At 42.5% G+C, this 22,267-nt stretch overlaps 2 pseudogenes; one reads left to right on the top strand and one right to left on the bottom strand.

Annotated features, from left to right (window-relative positions):
• Positions 1 to 10,819: 10,819 nt before the first annotated feature.
• LOC147430117 (uncharacterized) lies at positions 10,820 to 11,419 on the top strand (annotated as a pseudogene).
• A 9,821-nt stretch (positions 11,420 to 21,240) lies between these two features.
• LOC147430116 (uncharacterized) lies at positions 21,241 to 21,779 on the bottom strand (annotated as a pseudogene).
• Positions 21,780 to 22,267: the final 488 nt, after the last annotated feature.

The raw sequence follows: 22,267 nt of genomic DNA, 5'->3' as shown, positions 1-22,267 counted from the left end.
CTACCCCCTCCCCCCTCTCCTTTCGCCATGCGCAGTAGAACAAGCCGCCGGCATCAGAGAAGAAAAAAATAAAAATAAAAAATAAAATAAAATATATATATATATATATATATATATATATATATAAACATTATATATTTATATAGTACCCCCTCTTCCCTTGTTCCCACGCACGCATGCGCACACACATATACATATACGCACTCACCCGCAAATACACATATATACATATATGCTCCCACACTCACACACATACACACGACACGCATATACGCACGCACCGATAAAATACAAAAGAAGAAGAACAAGCAAAACGCCATCGACATCAACAAAAGAAGAAGACGATCCAAAGCACGCGCCGCCAACAACAAAAACAGAAAATGCGTCGAAGGCATGCCCCGGCCGACTCCGAAAAGAAGTACGCTCGACACCGACGCACCGGCAGCACACCATTCATCGGCAACACGCAACCACGACACCATCCCAGTAATTTTTAGGTTATTTTACCATTATCTTCAGTTTTTTCACTCGAGTCATTGTAAAATTTTGATTTTGTAAATATCCTCTCTCTAGGTGATGGTCACAAAGGCCCACCTAGAGATTCCCATCTTTTAATAACCTTCCCCAAAACAAAGCAAGGGTCAACCACACCGGGCCCACCACTTGCTTTGTCTCCCCGATTAAGATTACCCTAACCACACTGGGATTACCATAATCCAAGCAGCCAACACCTATAAATTGGCACTGAGAGGTCACTATCGGGGGGGGGCAACTTATGTGGAACCAAGCATTGGGTAGAGTGTAGTAGGAGGGATTGACACCATCACTATCATGAGGAGGAGGTCTCGTGTGTGGGGTTTTCCTTGGAAATTGCACCATGCGAAGGGAACCATACCCATACCTTGACTCCAATGGTCGATGCACACACACGTATGCACGCTCTTGGCAATGAGTATTCACAGTCATTGAGTCGCCCTAGAGAACGCACCAACTAGGTTGCACCCTCTCCTCTCCCTACCTCTCTACCACCACGGCATGCCACCTTGTAAATATTGCAGAAATAACTCACCCTCACACCCCCGAGGTTGTTTTCATCAATTGCGAGTGTTCTCTCTCTCTCTCTCTCTCTCTCTCTCTCTCTCTCTCTCTCTCTCTCTCTCTCTCTCTCTCTTCCTCTCTTCCTCTCTCTCGGTGTGTAGGCTTGCGGTGTTCATATCATCGTGGGCTTTGCGTCCTAGCCGCTCAAAGCTAGGTGGTGCCCCCTGTTCGCTTTACCATGGCAGGCTCGAGGCGAGCCATTCGGCCCCTGGCGTTTTAGAGGCCGTTGGGGTTCGGGGTCCGCTTTGCGTCCGCCATTTGGTGCCCCCACTGAGGAGGGATTTTCTAAGACACCTTCAGTTTACAATGCTGAAAGTGATGCCCACTATCAATCATGGACGAGTGGCTAAAGGAATTTTCTAATTGGAGGACGGAAGAAGAAGAGACGAAGGAGGCCCGAGCCGCCTTCATTGAGGTGCTATTGCCAGGCTGCAGTGTCATCAACATTTAAGAGGTAAATTCTCCATCTCGTATCGTTCATTCTAACTATAAATCGAAAGCATCAGGGGGAAAATTGGTGAGGTGCCATCACTGTTGTCAACCAAGGCACACGATCAATGAGTGCTAGCAACGGAGGCAGCGGAAGGGCTGAAGTCTTCTACATTGACATTCATCGCAAGGAGGTCATTCACGTCAAGGAAGGAAAGCGGACGGTGAGGCCTCTTTTCCCTAAAGAAACTGCAGTCAAAGATAAAACCCCAAAGTGGCCTAAAGGGGCTGCTCGAGCCAAGGGCAAGGAGAAGATAGGCTAGCCTGGAAACACATGACCCCCAAGGGAGAAGCATCTGGCCAAGCAAGTGCTTCAAGCTCAAAGAGCCGGGTTGTACCACTTGGTCAAAGAAGAAGTCATCCAAAGCTAAGCGGCGGAAGGTCGCCTACCAATTTGCATGAGGCATGCGAGTGCTACCAATCCACTTCGACAATCTAGAAGAAGAAGTGGTGAGAAGATTCCCATGTCCTAGAGAAGAGTGGTTCGGCTACTGCTCTCGCTGTTTTGGGAAGCGAGTGGAGGACCTTCCTCCCCTCCCTGTACAACTTATCCTGAAGAAGCTCTCTACCACGGGAGAGACCCAGTGGGCTGGAGATGAGCTGCAGCTGAATGGAGTAGAATTCATGCAACACGTCGATTACGGAAATTACCTACAATTGCTGTTAGCCAAGAGACTGGGAGTGGTCCGACGCGTCGCCATCACCCCGCACGTGCTAAGCAACGAAGGAAGGGTAGAGCCCATGAAAGGTGACAACCTCTTGTGGATGTGCCGACTCATCAACACTGGCGCGGTAAGAGTATAAGTAAGTATTTCACCCTTTGTACATGATGGAAAACGGGCCGACGGCATTCCCGTTCAGATTCCTGCAGCATATGCATGTGAATATCTATGTAAATAGGAAAGTCTTCTACCAACAGAAGATCGTTTACCTATTCGGTGCGGTAGTACTAGGAGAAATCCTCAATTCCCCGAACCCTATAATTCTCCCCATACTAGATTACCATCATTCCTTTAATGTCTCTATTTTTATCCTGTTTTAGCCTATCCATTCACCCCTGTAAAAACCGCTATGAGCCGTTTGCTGTTACTCCCCTTTGTGGAATGATCATGTCCTCATGGCATGGCACTTCCCTTTACTCATGTGCCATCTCTCGTTCAGCGGATCACTCTGAGGGTGATTTATTATCATATACATGTGGTAGTGATGTGTGTGAACACATTAGGACCACCGGGGCATTTTTTTCCTCTTTAGGAGGTTTTCCCCCCGTGCATTGTATATACGCCCATCACTCTAGGGCTATCTATCTTTCCTTTGTACACTAAGTAACACACTCTCTATTGTGTGCCTTGAGCTTGCTTCATCTTCTCCAAGCTGTGTGTGTTTCTCTGTAACCCTAATTCCAACAATGAGAATATGGACAATAATCGACAAGCTTAGCAAGAAAGCACACTTTATTCCTCTCAAAGCTGGCAATTTTCGCAATGGATTTCCCAGCTATAAGCATGTCATCAACATACAAAACTAGAATGATCATCGAGCCATCATCTAGCTTTCTTGTGTACAAGCAGTGATCCTCTTCGCTCCTTTTATATCCTTGAGACCTCATACATGCATCAAATTTATGATACCACTACCTTGACCTTGATTTAAGACATAAAGTGCCTTTTTGAGCTTACATGCTAGCTCCTCATGAGATGTGTTCTCCTGAACAAACCCTTCAAGCTGCTGCATGTAAACATCCTCATCGAGATCCCCATGAAGAAATGTTGTCTTCACATCCATTTGGGAAAGTTCCATGTCCTCAATCGCTACAAGACCAAGTACGGTTATAAGCGTTGTCATCTTGACCACAGGCGAGAAGATTTCATCAAAATCGACTCATTTTTGTTGTTTGAACCCTTTGGCTACAAGTCTAGTCTTGTACTTTGGATTTGGATCACCTGAGGTAAATGTACAGTAATGCACATGGCACTATTGGGGCGGGCTGATGTAAAAGATGATGTGGTTGTACAAAATGTAAGGCCACAGTCATAGGTTTTGAGTGGACCACAAGAGTCCTCTTCTCGTGGCTCTTTTGAGAAGCCATGGAATGGTAGACTACGTACGCAGGTTACTCCACCAGCAGGTACAGGGAATGTATCAAAAAAAGGAAAGGAAAAGGTTGATGAACCTCCCTTTATGGTTGATGCATCATTAAGTTTTTCACATGTAGACATGGATTCAGATGGTTCTGAACAAAGTTTTGATGAGGAATTTGGAATTCCGGCTTTCAGGACACCTGGTGTAAGGAAAGTACAAGAAGATGCTAGAGGGCAAAGGAGTGACCCAGGACCGCGAAGATCTAACAGAGTCAGAAATCCAGTTCAAAAATTGACTTATGATGGGTATCTAGCGCATCACCAAGCCTACATGGCTAAGGTGATACAGGATGTGGAGCCCACATGTTTTGAGGATGCAGTTGGAAATGTGCATTGGGATGATGCAATGAATGAAGAGATGGCTGCATTGGAAGCAAACGACACATGGGAGTTGGTGCCATTGCCAAGTGGCAAGAAAGCTATTGGCTGTAAATGGGTGTATAAAACCAAGCATAAGGCTGATGCTAACATTGAGCGTCACAAGGCAAGGCTGGTCGCAAAGGGTTATGCACAGACGTATGGCATAGACTATGAGGAGACCTTTGCTCCAGTGGCAAAGATGACGACTGTGAGAGCTTTCATAGTAGTGGCTGCATCTAGAGGATGGATTATGCATCAAATGGATGTAAAGAATGCCTTCTTGAATAGTGAGTTGCAAGAGGAAGTGTATATGGATCAGCCACCTGGTTATGTCAATCCAGGTTACCCAGATTATGTATGCAAACTTCTCAAAGCTTTGTATGGTTTGAAGCAGGGTCTAGAGCATGGTATGATAGGATTGCCAAGTATCTTGTCAATATTGGGTTTAGGAGAGCTCATGCTGATCATTCACTCTATGTACGTGAGAGTGATGTGGGGATTGTGGTCATTACCATATATGTAGATGACCTTATTATTGTGGGTGACAATGCTATGGAGATTGACCATGTGAAGGGTCTTCTCAAACAGGAGTTTGAAATGAAAGATTTGGGCGAGTTGCGCTACTTTCTTGGTATTGAGGTGATCAGGACTCCAGAGGGTGTATGGCTGTCATAGAGACAATATGCTTTGGACATGTTGTCAAAGTATGATATGGCTGATTGTAAGCCAATTTCTATTCCCTTGGATGTGAATGCAAAGCTGAGTGCAGAGAAGGGTGATGTTGTTGAGGATGTCAAGATGTACAGGAAGATTGTGGGTAGTCTAATCTACTTGACTATCACGAGGCCAGACTTGAGCTACACAGTAGGCTTGGAGAGTCAGTTCATGCAGCTTCCGAGGAAGCCACATTTGGATGGAGTACGACGCACACTTCGGTATGTGCAAGGAACTCTTGACTACGCATTGTTCTATGCAGCAGATGCGCCATTAGCATTGTATGGGTATACAGATGCAGATTGGGCAGGTAGCATTGTTGATAGGAGATCTACGAGTGGCTTCATGTTCTCTTTTGGGAGTGCTGTTGTTACTTGGAGCATCAAAAAGCAGCCTACGGTTGCTTTATCGAGCACAGAGGCCGAGTACAGAGGTGCAGCAGTTGCGGCGTGCGAGGTAGCTTGGCTACGCACATTACTTGAGGACTTGGGAGTGCACGTGGACCAGCAGATTGTCATCCATTGTGACAACCTCAGCAGCATGCAGTTGGCTAGGAACCCAGTGTTCCATGCCAGGACCAAGCACATAGAGGTCCATTACCACTACGTTCGAGAGCGAGTGTTGGCGAGAGACATCGACTTGGTCTACGTCAGCACAGAGGAGCAGATAGCGGATATCTTTACCAAGGCCCTCGGAGATGAGAAGCTTCGACGTTTCCTGACTATGCTTGGACTCTGCGACATGCAAAGCTTGAGGGGGAGTGTTGAGATGTCGAGCTCTACATCTTGAGCTGGCATCCACTATGGGTCTTGGCCGCTTACGGCATTTGGCGCGTTAGGTGACCGACACGGAGGATCTCTGCCAGTGATTCTACAACTGGACTACACTTATAGTGCCAGCCTAGTACTCTTCTAGCGTGTTTACACTTAGTGACCGCATGTACATATGTGCTACTTTTCAGCTTTAGCACTTAGTCATTTTGTACTCTCTTTTCTGTGAGAAGAAGAAGAAGCTTTCCATCTCTGTGTGGTGTGTGGTGGTCTTGTGTAGCTCTCTTGCATCCTCTTTCTTTACATAAGCTTCACAACCAAAAACACGTAGATGGTCATAGTGGGGCTTACGTTTAGACCATAACTCTTCTGGAATCTCATAATTCAATGGCGTACTAGGGGAATGATTTATAATGTGCATTGTGGTCAAGACGGCTTCTACCCAAAATCCTTGTGTGAGACTTGCCCTAGAAAGCATTGCTATGACTCTTTCCTGAATCGTACGATTCATGCACTCAGCAACTCCATTCTAAGCTGGTGTGTATGGTGCAGTAAACTACCTTTAATCCCGCTTTTAGCACAAAAATTGTCAAACTCCTTGGAGACATACTCTCCACCATTGTCAGTCCGCAACCTCTTGAGTTTCTTGCCAAACTAATTCTCAACGAGTGCTAAAAATTTCTGGAACACAGGAAGAACTTGATCCTTATGTTTCAAAGGATATGCCCACACCTTTCGAGTAGACTCCTCTATGAATGTCACAAAATAGCTAGCCACCCCTAGAGATTTGGTTGACATAGGATCACAAAAATCACTACGTACTAAATCTAGAGTTCGCTTTTGACCCAATGGTAAGTGCACGGACCTAGTTTGTTTGCCATAGATAAAGTGCTCACAAACAGGAAAGTCAACATAAGACAAGACAGGTAAGTAGCCAAAACAATTCTGAGTTCTCATTCCTTTTTGGCTAATATGACCTAGCCGGCAATGCCACAACTCAGTAGACGGCAGCTCGGCTATAGATATGTAATCATGACCAACATCTGACACATGCATGGAATACAAGGTACCATGATTCTGACCTCTGAGTACAACAAGATTACCTTTGCGTACTATCCACGAACCATTGCCAAATGTGGTGTTGTAGCCCAAATCATCAAGCTGACCAACAGAAATCAAGCTTTTAGTCAATTGGGGCACATGTCTGACATTACATAAAGTAAAGTGCGTGCCATTCCTTAGATGCAATTTGACGTTTCCAACACCCTCAATATCTAGTTCGTAAGCATCACCAAGTCTCACTTTTCCACAAGAGTGAGAATAAGTAGAGAACCACTCTCTATGTGGTGTCACATGGAAACTCACACCAGAGTCTACTATCCAATTATGTGCATACTGCGCATCTTCTATAACAGAGCTTTGATAGGTGGGTCTGCTGTGAAGACCAGTATGTCAGAGGTAGTGACATAACAACACCCCTGTCCTCTCGTGAACACCTCGCCTGCACTTCGCCCAGCGCAAAAACACTCAGCACAATCCTCGGACAGCTACCACACCGATCTTGCCCGCTTCCAGCTCTTCCACAACTCAATACCTCTTTGTCTTTCTCTCTCACACACATTGGGGGCCTGAGGGATGCACATGCTCACACACACCGGCACCACACACCCTGGAGACGAGCAAAGAAGAAAGGGGGGAAGGGGGAGAGACGACGCCAAAACTAGTAGTGAAAGCTACTCCTTCAAAAGCAAACACCGTGTACAAACTCCATAAACTGTGCTCTAAGTTGCACCATGGCCATCACTGTTTTATACAGAGGGACACACACCTCCCTTCAAACTCGACTATGTGTGCACACACTTCGACGAAAAATCCATTGCGGCCTTCACTCGTGTAGTAACTCCTCCTCATGGAAACCATCGCTGGCTTCCTTTTCTACAAAGATCTCGCCCTTCCAAGCCTCTTCACGGCGATTCACCTTCTATGCGTGCTTCCATCCTTGAGCGGACGAAGCCTTTTTCCTTTCTCCCACTTCTCTTCCTTTTCTTCTTCCCCTCAAGCAAAAGAAAAAGAAAGCCCTTTTTCGAAAACGCTGTCTTCTCCCTCCTTTCACTTCCCCTTTTTTTTCCTACTTTCTAAAAAACGTCCTCTTGAGCAATAGCGCCCGGCGCTATTGCTCCCCATAAGCTCATAAGTCATTACAAAATGCCCCTTTTGCCTTTTTTCTTGTGGAACTTTCCAGTTTTCAAATTCCATCCTCATTTCTTATTTCCTTTTGCACTTATAACCAAGGAAGGGTTTTAATGCAAGCTTTCCATGTTGCCAGTGCTTTGTGTGCTCAAGTTGGCGAGATTCCCCTCTCATCAAGTCACACCTTTCCAGTACTGAACCTCGAAGACTTTGCTGCATTTCAATCACTTCACACCTCCATACATCAAGTCGCAAGACAAAAAATCCAATTCATATCCGTCTCGCGAGATCGTTTGCCCACTTGAATTGGGCGTACCTCGATGCCCTTGACTCCCGATCGGCCATCCGAAAATGTTGGCTGACTCCCCACATTGCATGCAATTTTTGAGAATCTTGACGAGCTCAAAAAAACTCTCGTCAACATGCCTACCAACATGGCGCGGTGAGCACGTACCCGACCCCTGACAAATATTCCATAGGCCATAACTTGTCCATTCGAGACCCGATTGACAATCTGGAAAGACCGGCATGCTCCACATCTTGAGCTTTACGCGCGTATCCAATGATCCCAGTTTTGGCCACATGTTTGTACTTCCCCTATCCGTCGGGACCTTCAAAGCCTTCTAACTTTGGACCAGAATATCTTTCACACCGGGACTCTGTTTGGCGAGCCGTCTGGACGAGCTTCTAGAGAATCTCAAATACCACATTTCAGGACACATTTTCCACATTTTGAACACCTTGACTTGCCGTCATCATTATCTCACTTTGGAGCCAGGCTCCCTTACATCTATATAAGGAGGCTTCTCCATAAGTATTTTCAGTACTACACACCATAGGTGTGTACACTGGATGCACACACACACACACACACACACACATCCTTGTTGAAGGATTGTTAGCCCCTTGTATTTCTTACTTGATGTAGTTGTCTAGATCGCCATCTAAGCTCTATCTTGAGAGCGCATGGGTGCAAGTCATTGGCATCACTTGAAAACACTTAACTCACTTGAATCACTTAATTACTCAAGTCATTGAACACTTAATTCACTTGAATCACTTAATCACTAAGGACATTATGCTACAAACGGATGCGTAGATGTGCCTCCTAGAGTGGAGTGCTACACCGGCACGACGAGAGAGAAGAGAGAAGGGGAGAGAAGAATAGACACGAGCATTGGGTGCAATCTCCCCCCATGCAAGAGTGGCCATTTCCCTCTTGTACGTATTTCATTTATAGATTTCTTGAATGGTCAAATTGAGTACAAACTGGCCGACCGATCATAAATGACCAAAGCTCATAAAAGAGAACTTGAATAATAAATTGTACAATATATATATTTCCATTCGCATAAGCCTAGCTCGGTCCAGTCTTTTTCACCTGTCAACTGCAATAAATAATAAAATATCAATTCCATAACATACCTCTCCGTTGGAAAGCAACTGTCCTTAGTTGCAACGATACAAATCTGCAAACAATACTTGTCAAAAACAAGGATTAGAAATCTGTATCAAATAGTAAAAGAAAAATCCATAAAATGAGACAACATTGCTTATGCCTATCGTCATCCACATACTACCTATTCGAGTGCCCCATACCACTAGAATAAGCAGTATATGTCATACCCTGATGAATCGGATATCATTGGTCACATTCATCATTCAATAATCAATTCTCATCAATGGCAAGTCCAATTCCATAAATACTGTCGCGACAGAAAAGCATCATGTACCCATTCCAAATCCAAAAATCCTTCCTTTTGTATACCCGGGTAACAAAATCATACTAGTTACAATGGTGGCCACCCATTGCAGCATGATTTTGTGATTGGTGTTGCCTAAATCGGCGAATCTACACCAATAAGACGTGTTGCCTAAATCAGCGAATCTGCACTAATGTTGCCTCAATCGGAGAATCTGCATTTAGATTTGTTTAAAATAATGAATCTCTATTTTATCGGTGTGCTGCTTAAATTAGCGGATCTACACAGACAATTGGTGTTGCCTAAATCGACGAATCGATACCAGGATGAGTGTGTATACACTGCCTAAATCAGCGAATCTGTGTGCTTGTGACCAATGGACTAGACAAGACATAAAGGAGAAAAAAATTCACTATGTGTTAGATACCACTTTGGAGTATATCAAAGTACGTACAAACTGTTGTTGATCAATGCAAAGTAGCTAAGGGTGGAAGCATGACTGGGTGGTACACTTTTATGGGTTGAAAGCTCTTTTTTAATAGCCACTTAATAACTATGTCATTAGCTGTTAGCGCCTTTGAAATTTTTGGATTCAAAAAATACTCGAAAAAAACACCAAAGCTCGTACTTGCGAGAGAGGTCCCAAAAGCTCGTACTTGCGTGGGTGTTGAGCACACTGAGCGCATTCATGTAGCTTCTCTTCGTCTCAAGCAAGAAGCAATAGTAGCAGGGCATGCAACAATAGGGCAGCATGTTTCTCAGGTTCTCTGTCGCTCTCTGAGGCAAGGTGGTCAATATCTGCCATCCCTCTCTCTCTTTCTATGTCGCGCGCGCACACACACACACACACACATGCACACATGCACTGCTGAAAGTATTGCATGTTTGAAACAGGGTAGCTTAGTCTTAAGCTTGCCACCTTTGATTGGACATGTTTTGCTTGCTTTTTTCCCTGTCACCATTACAAGGTGCCTCATGTCCCGATAGCTTCACCACCCAACCGTGGCCATTGTATGTTTCTTTTTCAGTTTCATTTTGTTCCATGATGCATATCCATGGACATAGATATGAAAACACACACACACACACACACACACACACACACACACACACACATACCTACACACAGAGAGTCTTGTTTCAGCATTAGGATTTGTTATTGGTGCAAAAATCCTTCCTCTTAGGAGATTTTATCTGTTATTAGTTACTTCTTGAGGTGAAATGATGATTAAAAATGTTTTTTCAATGGGTCATTTAATTATAAAACTAGTTTTATATGTATATTTCAGGTGGAACCCACCTCCATTTACTAGAATCCAGCATACAAAACTTTGCATGTCAAGACAAGACTTCCATGAAGTCTACAACCTCAGCCTGGACGGGGTTGACAACCCACACTTTATGGATGTTACAGAGAAAGACCGGTTGTCCGTGTTCACCGTGCTACGAACCAAAGGGCAGAAAGTGAATCTTCGAACCATACGGTCAGAGCTTTACGATAAATTCATGATGCTGTATGAGATGGTTTACCAGGAGTTACCTATAAACGGTGAGTGCGCTGCCTGGTTTGCCAAAGCTTTTGCATTTGAAAATTGCCAGAGGGCAAACTTGTCTCTCGACAAGTCCAAATACCAGGTAGCTTGGGCTGTTGTGGCTGAGAACTCAGTTACTCGACTGGGGGCACATAAGCAAGGGCTCTCCAACAAGATGTCCAGAGATGACGCACATGACTGACGGGAAAACAATGTGCAAGTCAGTATTGGTAGCCCAGTGATCTAAGGCGAGTGTGGATACGTCAAATAGTCGGGATGTAGATCTGGCACAGATCATGCGGTCTGATGTACAAGCTAAAGTTAGGCATCTTGAGAGTGAAATAGGACAGATGTCTAAAGAAATGCAGCAAGCACAAGTGGAAGTGCAGGTTCAGTCAAAGGCTGACACTTTCTTGAAATAGTTACGGGAAGCACGAGAAGAATTAGCCACGCTTGAGGCTAGTGGCAATGTGCCGTTGGAGAGGGTGATGACATGGCAAGCTATGATCAGTGCTAACTTGCAAGCTCTCGGTGTTCTTGGTGTCGTAGAGGGTGGCACGTCTGAAAACAACGATGTTGCAACCATACAGGTTGATTTGCGAACACCAAGAAGATACTATTGTTCCTCTTATTTTGTGTTTGAACAGTTTTGCTGAATTTTTTTGTCCTATATAGGAGAGGCTGCAACAAAACAATGTGCTCTCTACGACACTCAAAAATCAGGAGGCCTTTGTTGGCAGTGCAATTTTACAATTGCAACAGGGAAAAGCACCTGTATTCTCTCCATCACCTCCAATCATGTCCAATGTGCGTCGAGGCGTTATATTTATTGACGAGTCGTGCACAGCCAGTGGGTTGGAACTTCAGGATAAAATACTGGTGGGTGTTTGCTTGCTACCATGCCAACACCCCTATCACAGTTTTTGTTTTGCAACTTTGTCCACGCTGAGTGATTCCTGCTTGGCATCGGGATTCGTCATAGAGATCCCTGCTTTGGTGAAGAAGATGTTTGGTGCAGAGACAACGTCCGTGGCAAAAGAAAAAGTTACTCCAATAGCTATGTTCCCAATTTTGGTTACTCAAGCTCCAAAGGAAGAAAAAGCTGCATTAGTAACCAAAAGTATTAGTAGTAAGCTCTATTAGTAACCAGTAGCTATCAAATAGCTGTATTAGTAGTAAATTATATTAGTAACCAATAGCTGCCAATAGCTTGTAATTAGTGGTAAGCTATCAAATAGCTTGTAATTAGTAGTAAGTTGTATTAGTAACCAATAGTTGTATTAGGTACAACTATGAATTAGCTATTTGATAGCTATTGGCTACTAATACAGCTTACTGTCCAATTATCAATAGCTGCTTATCACAAGCTTTTAAAAAGCTATTAGATACAACTTTAAACCAGCTATTAGTTTGCCAATGGCTTCCATAGGTAGTGGGTGATAGCTATCTGCTAGGTTTAGAGAGAGCTACTAGTTGGTAATAGCTACGTGGCTCTTGTTAAATAGCTCCAGAATAGCTGTTAATTGTGTGAGTAAATACTTTCTCATTCACTAGTGGCCAATATTCCTAGCTATTAGAATTTAATAGCTCTCTAATAGCTGGGTACTAGCTATTACATATCTGCTGGTCCCGAAGCTTTTGACCAGCTATGAGGTAGCTATTGACTTTCATAGTTGTACAATAGCTATTGATAGTGTGTAGATATTATAGACCCAAACTTGGCTAACGTTTCTTCTCAGACAGCTTTTGACCAGCTATTAGATAGCTATCATCTGCCATAGCTAGTGAGTGATGGCCTATTACCTGGCAGTACCTATTTGACCTATTATTAATAGCTGTGTGACAGAGCTTTTAATCAGCTATGAGTTAGCTATTGGCTTCCATAGCTAGTGGATGATAGCTATTTTCCACAGTTAGTGGGTGATAGCTATTTTGCAGGGTTGGAGATCTATTAGCTAGAAGTAGCTATTGATCACAGCCACTGTCTTCCACAGCTAGTGGGTAATAGCTTTTTGCCAATTTTGGAGAGCTATTAGCTGGAAGTAGCCATCTGAAGTTGTTATTAATAGCTGCTTGATAGTGCTTATAACCAGCTATTAGGTAGATATTGCCTACCATAGCTATTAGGTCAAAGCTATTTGCCTGGTTTTGAGAGCTATCAGCTGCTAGTAGCTATCTGACCAGCTATCAATAGCTGCTTGACAGACAACTTAGAACCAGCTATCAGGTAGCTATTGTCTTCCATAGCTATTGGGTTGGGCAATAGCTATTTGGAATGTTTTGAGAGCTATTAGCTGGAAGTAGCTATCTCACCAGCTATTAAGAAGCTATTGTCTTCCACAGCTAGTGGGTAATAGCTATTTGCCAGGTTTGAGACCTTTTAGCTATTTTAACCAGCTATTAGGTAGCTATTGTGTAGGTATTAAGCAGCTATTGGGTAGCTATTGTTTTTCATATCTAGTGGGTGATAGCTACCTATTGTGTAGGTATTAACCAACTATTGGGTAGCTATTGTTTTTCATAGCTAGTGGGTGATAGCTACCTACTAGGTTTAGAGAGCTACTGGCTGGTAAAAGCTACTTTATGCTTGTTAACTAGCTCCACATTAGCTGTTGATTGTGTGGTATATACTCTTATTGACTATGTGGCCTGTATTGCCTAGTTATTTACAACCAATTACTGCTCATTAGCTTGCAAGCAGATAGGCTATAACTGCTTCTCAGAAATCTTTTTACCAGTTATTAATAGATGCCTAACAGATAGCTCTAACCAGCTAGTGGGTGATAGCTATTTGCTAGGTTTAGAGAGCTAGTAGCACGCAAATGCTACTTGATGCTTGTTAATCAGCTCCCTAATAGCTGTTGACTGTGTGTGGTAAATCTTTTCTCGTTCACTATGCAGCAAGTATTTCTAGTTGTTAACAACCAAAAGCTGTCCAATAATTTGTTGAAAAGTTTGACTTTGTTTCCAAAAGGTTTTCCTTTTTTGGCATCTTTTTGTAACAGTAGCTGATTGTGTTCCAACCACATGTATGTTCACACCAGAAAAGACATCTGGTGGAGATACAATGCAAGCAGCAGGATTCACAGTCGGCTCTGATTGTTGGGGAGAATCCCCAACAAAGTCTTCTTGCAGCCCCTTCAAGAATTCACAGCTACCAGTTATCGAAAAAAGTAGTACTTGTGACGTTGTTGCAGGCTGCTCCACAAGTCCAAAAGATGGTCTTCAAAGCAAAGGTGAGGTCCGAGAGTTTCTTGCTAAGTTTCAAGTTGTGTACCTCTCCAGCCATGCTATCGCTACATGTTGTTGGCAAAGTATTACAGAGTTTTAGGTGCTGTATGACAACTGTTAGCCAGTTAATATTATGTTATTAGCCAGCTTCTAGATAGCTATTAAGTAGCTTTGAAGGTACTTCTAGTTTAATCACATCTTCCATTGCAGCTCCAGGGATCTCTGAGACACGTGATGATGTTCCAGAGGCAATAGTTGGAGACATAGAGAACAAGGTAAAACAGGGAAATCTTGCAAGAGGTGGCAAGCATGGGCAAAGTATGTCTAGGAGGTTGACAAGAAGGTCTGTAATTGCACACGGGCTGACGATGAAGATACAAATAGCGATACATTGATGCAGAAAGGTATGCCTTAGTAAATTTAGTGTCAGACCACTTACACGTGGTTGAGTTTTTTTGTCTTTTTGGAGCACTTACTGATGGCATAGCAACATGCAGAATATCCTATCAATAAAGATTGTGGAGACACTCTGGAGAACATGTTGGCAGAAGCTAAAAGAAAGAGGCAAGGGTCAGCAAAGCCCTTAAAGGGAAGGGCTTCCCAATCTACAAAATGCAAGGCAATTCTTATTGTGGGCAGCAACTCATTTCAATGTCTTCATTTGGACCTCAACCATGGAACATAATCCTTGTGCGGCCTGATGCAAGGCAATTCTTATTGTGGGCAGCAACTCATTTCAATGTCTTCATTTGGACCTCAACCATGGAACATAATGTTGTAACGCATTTCCGTGAATGCTTTCTAGGTTTACGAGGACTCGTAGCAGGGTCCATTGCACAGACTTCCTGTGATGTGCTTCAAAATCACAAAATCAAGGGCAAAAAACCCATTTTCTTCAAGCACCTCAATGATTTCTAGAACAGGTGTAATGGTCAGTTTGGTCCACACAATACGCTACTGCTTGATGACAGTTTGTACAAGTGTATATATAATTTTTCTAGCAATTGCTGCATTGTGCCAGCGTTTGGCTTGCCTAATGATACAACTCGAAGGCCATTCCTTACACATAAGCTTGCCCCATGGCTGTACAAGTCCCTGAAGGTAGGGAATATAATGTAGTTTGTTACCGGAGGAGGAGATGTGTTTGGCACCTGGGGCAGTGAAGAGGACTTGATTGTTAAGGATCTTATAGAGTTACATGGATAGAGAAGCCTAGAGTGCTGCCATCATTTTAGATGGGGCAAAATTGAAAAGAAGACCTTTGAGGAGATTCAGCGGGAGGCATCTGACAAAGTGGGGGATTGCCCAGAGCAAAAGGAGGCCTACAAGGTGGTGTGGGACCCTACTCTTCATAAACGGCCTGGACAGACACGCTTGGGCACATTGGTGGATTGCCTCTAATGTTTGGACAACTTGCTTTTTGTAACAGCTAGTGGATGTATCTTCTATGCAGATTTAGAGAATCCCGTTTGGTCATCCTATTTGTAACACCATACTTTTTTATGGTTCTTGCTCATTGCAAAAATATGTATTATAATTCATTTCTCAAAGCGACTATTTACTGTTTTTTTGTGAGAAGGTTATTAAGTTCCACTCTTATGTTGAGTACATTATACAAAAACAGGCTTTATGCAACATTGCACTGTTTACTTTCGTGCGAAGATTATTAAGTTCCGGTCTTAAGTTTGAGTACATAAACATCATCTGTTTAGGTTTGCTCAATTTCCATGTTTTGGTGCCATGAGAGTTGCATTGATAGAAATAGGACAAATTACTTGTAGATTTGGCAGCAAATGGTAAAAAATTGTACCTGTTAACCCTGCATAACTGACTAGCAACGCATGTAGACCATATTAATAGAATGACAAGACTTGTTTGCTCATATAAAAACCAAACGATTAAAATTACATCTCCCATGGCATGCTGTTGTATACAGATTCAAAGACCTCCGGCAAGATCATATACAATCCCCTAGCACCCTGGACTACTGTCAGCAGGATTATACACCTAACCGGAATGACATCTTTTGGAATCCAATGATTGCGGGGAATGCCCAACACGGTTGCAGTAAGAAGCTGGTCTATTTTCATCCAGTGCCAAGGAAATGCCTTCCGACAGAAACAATCACCTATACTTGCATTTGAAAGGCATGTGGCATGATACGGGATGCTGGAGACGGCAATAAAATTCACAAAGATAGTCAAGGACTCTTGGAGAAAGGAGTCGTGCTTGGTATTGCTTTGCTCGGGGGAATACGTATGCCTAATATGATGCTGTTATGAAAGCACAAAAAGCCCTTGATGAGCTTAGAGTTTGAAAAATCATGCGGCATGTATGCCAAATGTGGTGCCCTTTATTCGCGCCGCCCATTGCCAAGGGCCCATAAGCTATGGCCGCTCACATGAGCAATTAATATGATCGCCTATTTTAAAATTGACACACATGTTGTGTGTGAAAGAGAAAGAAAATAAAATGGCGATGGCCTGAGACAGCGAAGGGGGGATTGCGCAGGAAAAGAACGGCTCGCACCGGCCATAATGGGCATCGAGCGATGTCGAGCAAGAAGGGAAAAAGCTAGAACTTGCCAGCGCGCATCATTTTGGTCTTGATCCCGGAGGATTTGGTGCTGCTTGTCCCCACTAGTTTCCATGTCATTGGGTCGACTCCCACACCACGTCAATGACACCCGGTGCCACTGCTAAGGGAGGGCACATGCAAATAATAGAGGAGGCTTTTGCATGAGAGGGCTCTCGAAACAAAACATGAGGGGAAGTGAAGGGAACCAAGAAGAAGAGGTGAGGGAAGCAAGGCGAAGAGAGGAGGATAAGCAAGAAGTCGAGCTCTCCCTCTTGAGCTTGAACAAGAGCAAAGCAAGGCAAAGAGGGGAGGATAAGCAAGAAGGAGAGCTCTTTCTCTCTCTCGATCTCCAATCCAATGACGCAAGGCAAAGAGGAGAGGATAAGCAAGAAGGCAAGCTCTTTCTCTCTCTCGATCTCCAATCCAAGCAAGGCGAGCTCACTCTCTCGCGCTTGAGACTCTCGGAGAGGTGAAGTGAAGCTGAGCAAGCATGAAGTCTCTCTCTTGTCGAGCATAAGGCGAGCAACCGTGATTAAAAAGGCAAGGAGAGAACAAGGTTAAGCAAGGAAAAGGAGCATTGCAGAGCGCTCTTGAAGGCAATTGAAGCAGATAATTCAAAGACAGTTTAAAGCGGCAGAGGAAAAATTCCATCACCGTCATCCGTTAAAGATTACATTAGCATTTTTTTAAGTCCGGTGTCGTTAACGACCTGGTTAATTCTCTAAAGCGGGAGTTTAAACTCCTAGTTAGCAGATGATCCAAGTGACGGCACTCTTAACAGCCCGCCTTGGCTAAGGATAAATTGTACTCAAAGTATTAATCGATTAATTGATGATTGCGGTGATTGCCAGAGCTATCATTTATTCTTGTTCTCTCTCTTTCACACCTCCCACAGCCAGAGGCCCAGCGCTTGCCCAGCTCACGTAGCGAACACATATCCCCCGACATCGTCATCACTATTTCCATCATCACTTTAAGCGATTTTGTGGAAACTCTATCTAGACACGTGTGTTTTGTTGCTGCAATTCTTCCACTGGTTGTGCATGCATGCGCTACAATAGCAAGATAACTGCCTGCGATGGAGAAGCCATCTTGTTTTGAGTAGCCCCGAGCAGAATGTATGGAGCGTGCATTAGGGATAGCTTCACAATCCCATGTGTTCTTCCGGGACACTTCTCCAAGATTGACCTCCCAAAACACACGCTCTACCTGCCTAGGCTTGGAAGGGTAGTGAGCAATGGACCCATCAGACAAATGCTGGCGAAGAAATTGCACAACATCAGCTACACATTTGAGCGTAGCTCCATTGCTTTTCAGCTGCTTGTGTGTAAGTGCCCTTTTCACAACTTCTCCTACCCCATCATGTTCTCCTTTCGCGTGGCCACTTCCAAAGGAGTTCCACACCATCACTTTCCTTGTCAAAGAAGCATATCTACCAACAAAATAGAAAGGCCTTTTTTGCCTTCAACTGCGATGCTGCCCCATCTGACCAAACCCAATGCTGGCTAACATCCAAGTCTCTATCTTTTATCCATTGCCAATGTAGCATAAAGTAGTTCTGGACAAACAAAGTGTCGTGACTTTTATAATCAGAAATGAAAAAGTGCAAAGTCTTTTTTATCTCAGGTCCAACACGATAGTAGGTAATGTGTACAAAAATGGTGACCTGAATGGAATACCAATGCATCGACTGGATCTCATTCTGCTCCTTGAATGAATAATTCTCAGCAAAATCCACCACAGATACAACAACATCTTCAGGAAAATGCGTGATGCACGCTTTGACTGTTCAACCTGCCCCATCGATACACGAAGTCACGTTTGATGAAAAATTGGAGATCTTTTTTGAATACCTGTAGCAAATCAGCAGTGATCATCTCCTCGCATAGAAGTTCCTTCCTTTTCTTCTTCTTTCCACCTTCACATTTGCCTGTTTCCATATCCTTATGGTTCTTGCATCCTTTAGCAGCTCCTGAGGATAGGATACAAATTTCTTTGCCCCACATTTTGTACATTGATCCATGTGGCATTTTAGACCATGGTAGGTAGAGCCAACTTGCTTGGGACACAATAGAGAATCTATAAGCTTTGAAATGCTCTTCACACTGTACTTTGTAGCAACACATGTTCCTGCAAGTGATGAATCGTTGCACATAGCGCATGCACATTTGCACAACCCACCATGCATTCCAAGTGCTTGACTACGCATATGATTCACAGCCTCCTTCAAATATGAATTTTTCACATGGTAAATACAACAACATGTCAGCCTATCCTTTAGCTTTTGCACAAAGTAGGGCTTCTCTGATTCAAAAGCACGAAGCTGGATTGCTACATCCGGATTGGCATCCTTGAAACATTGGTAGAGCTTAGCCTGCACTCCACAACAAGAAATCTTGAATGACGAAGAAATCATGTGTCAAAGCTACCCATTAGCTATCAATAGTAAGTTGTAGCTATCAATAGCTATCAAAATCTATGAAATAAAAATCACTAGCTATAAATATCTATAGAAAAAAGCTATCATTATCTATCAAATACCCATAACGTAGAAATCACTAGCTATAAATAGCTATCAAAAGCTATCAAACAGCTTGTAGTAGCTTTTGTATGCAATCATTAACTATAAATTACCTTTCACCTAAAGCAAACACCTGATCATTCACTATCAATAGCTATCATAGAGCTACCAATAGCTATCAATTAATGGCAGTTATCAAAATCAATAGCTATAACTAGCTATGAAATATCTAAGAACCGCTATCAATAGTTGAGAGCTAGCTATCACTAGCTATAAACAACTATTAAAGATCTGTTAATAGCTATCAAAGAGCTACCAATAGAAACCACATAGCAATCACTATACACTAGCTATGAAATAGCAATCACTAGCTATGAAAAGCTATTATAGTTATCAAAGAGCTATTAGTAGCAATCACTAGCGATAAAGTAGCCTTGGCTATGAAATAGCAAACACTAGCTATGAGATATCTATCAAAAAGCTATCAATAGCTATAAAACAATCACTATCTATGAATAGCTGCCAATAGCTAGCTATCAATAGCTATCCAATAGCAGTCAATAGCTATGAAACAACCACTAGCTGAGAAAAGCTATCAAATAGTAGATATGAACATCAATAGCTATCTAACAGCAATTACTATCTATAAAATAGCTATCAAATAGTAAACACTGACTATGAAATAGCTATCATTAGCTATTATAGTTATCAAAGAGCTGTTCTAGTAGCTATCGTGTATCAATCACTAGCTATGGAATAGCTTTGGCTATGAAATAGCAGCAAACACTAGCTATGAGATATCTATCAAATAGCTATCAATAGCTATGAAACAAGAAGCACTAGCTATGAACAACTATCAATAGCTATCAAACAACAATCACTACCTATGAAATAGCTTTAGCTAAAGAAAATACTTGATTATTAGCTATTGATAGCGATCACTAGCTATAAAATGGAAATCATTGGCTATGAAATATCTACTATTTAGCTATCAAATACCAATAAATGCTATAAAATAGCAATTTCTAGCTATCGGTAGCTATCAAAGAGCTACCAATAGCTATTAAATAGAAATTACTACATATAAAATATCTTTCAAATAGCAAACACTAGCTATGAAATAGCAATCACTAGCCATGAATAGCTATCAAATAGCGATGACTAGCTATGAAATACCTCATCCTAAAGAAAATACTTGGTTATTAGCTATCAATAGTCATCACTAGCTATAAAATATCTATTGATTACCTATAAAAAGCAAATTTCTGCTATGAAATAGCAATCACAAGCCATGAACATCTATCAATTGCTATCAAAGAGCTATCAAGAGATATTTTATAGAAATCACTAGCTATAAAATAGTTTCACCTAAGGCAAATACCTGATCAATATCTATTACACAACTGCTAATAACATAACAGTTATTAGTATCTATCACTATCAACAAGTAGGTAATTACAAAAATAGTCATTGTTGGCTATCAATATCAATATCAATACCAATCAGATAGCCTGACAGAAGTTATTTAACAACACATAGCTACTGGTCAAACTTTGACGGCTATCAACTGGCCAATATAGTGAACAACTACGACATATATTTGACTAGTTATAAGATGGTACAACATAGCTAGTGGGTGGCGATGAAATAAACTGCATTTGATAGCTATAAGTGTGGCAAGAGCTATCTATAAAACACGGATAGCTACTAGCCAAAATTTGACAGCTATTAACTAGCCATTGCCAAAGAATAACTATAACGAAGAGCCATGAAACACATAATTGGCAACAAACAGATAGATAATGGTCAATAATTGGCAGTTAAACCCTGGCAATAGTTATGTAAGTAATTCAAATAGCTGTGCAATTGAAAAGCTTCTACCCGGAAAGAGTATCTAACAAATACAAAAAGCCACTACATGGCATACACTTTCTTCCATACCTGTGATACTTCCAATAAATGGATGGGATGTTCGATATACTCCTTCCGACCAATTCTCTTTCAACATATGTCTTTTTTGTTGGGGGATACACGAGTCTCAAGCATCCAAAAGTTGACTATTAGCTCCTTTACCTCTTCAGGTAAGCGACTTTTTTGAAGACTCAGATGACATGTGGCAAAGGACAAAGTGGTCTTCTCAGTTTGTTGGAGTAGCCGATTCTTGGCTCCATACAAGTTCCTTCTATGAATAGAAAGTAGCTTGGAGACAAAATTAACATTAAGGCCTTGTGCCTCCTCTGGGTTTTCTAAGTTCAAAAGCATCACATGGTAGACCTCTTGAGGAACATCTCATCTTTAGTTTGTGGCCTCTTCAAGTCTTGAAGTGTGTTCCAAATATTTCCTATCAGTGTATCTGCAAAACAGGGTGTTGATGCTTTGTCATTCTGGATATCTTTCAGTGAAGGGTGCTGAAGAATCCGATTGAAGATGTCTTTCTTGGTGTCCATGTCCATTCCACTTGTGCTTTGAAGTACATATCGTGCAATCCCTTTCGCTATCTTTGCTCTTTTCTCATTCTCGAAAATTTCTGCACAGCCCTGTGCCTTTGTTAAGTCTTCTATTCCTTCGGCTGCTTCATTCCCTTCTCTTTCAACACCCAAACCTACATTAGCTCTTCTCTTAAATCGGGATCTTTGTTCTCTCTTGTGGAAAGCTTCATATTCCCTGATCACCATTGCCTGCTTCAAGTCTTGGAATGAACCAACCATAAAAAACATAACATTGTGACTTATTTACAATCATCAACTAAGCTACAAGGAGCTTTAGATAGTGGAGTCATAATAAAAAAAATACTTTAGGGCAACAACCCACCAAGGCAGCTTTAGATTCACGGAAAAAAGTGTTGCAAAAGCAAGTAGGAACCCAAAAAATGTTCGGATGAAATAATGAGCTATCATGACATAAACAACAAGTATTGCCAAGATCCAATTGTCACGGGGAA

The sequence above is a fragment of the Adiantum capillus-veneris genome, chromosome 22, assembly GCF_014529385.1.
Source record: "Adiantum capillus-veneris isolate H3 chromosome 22, ASM1452938v2, whole genome shotgun sequence".
In the NCBI taxonomy this organism is placed as follows: Eukaryota; Viridiplantae; Streptophyta; class Polypodiopsida; order Polypodiales; family Pteridaceae; genus Adiantum; species Adiantum capillus-veneris.
Note: the sequence above shows the minus strand (reverse complement) of the source record. Positions and strands in the feature narration are given on the sequence as shown.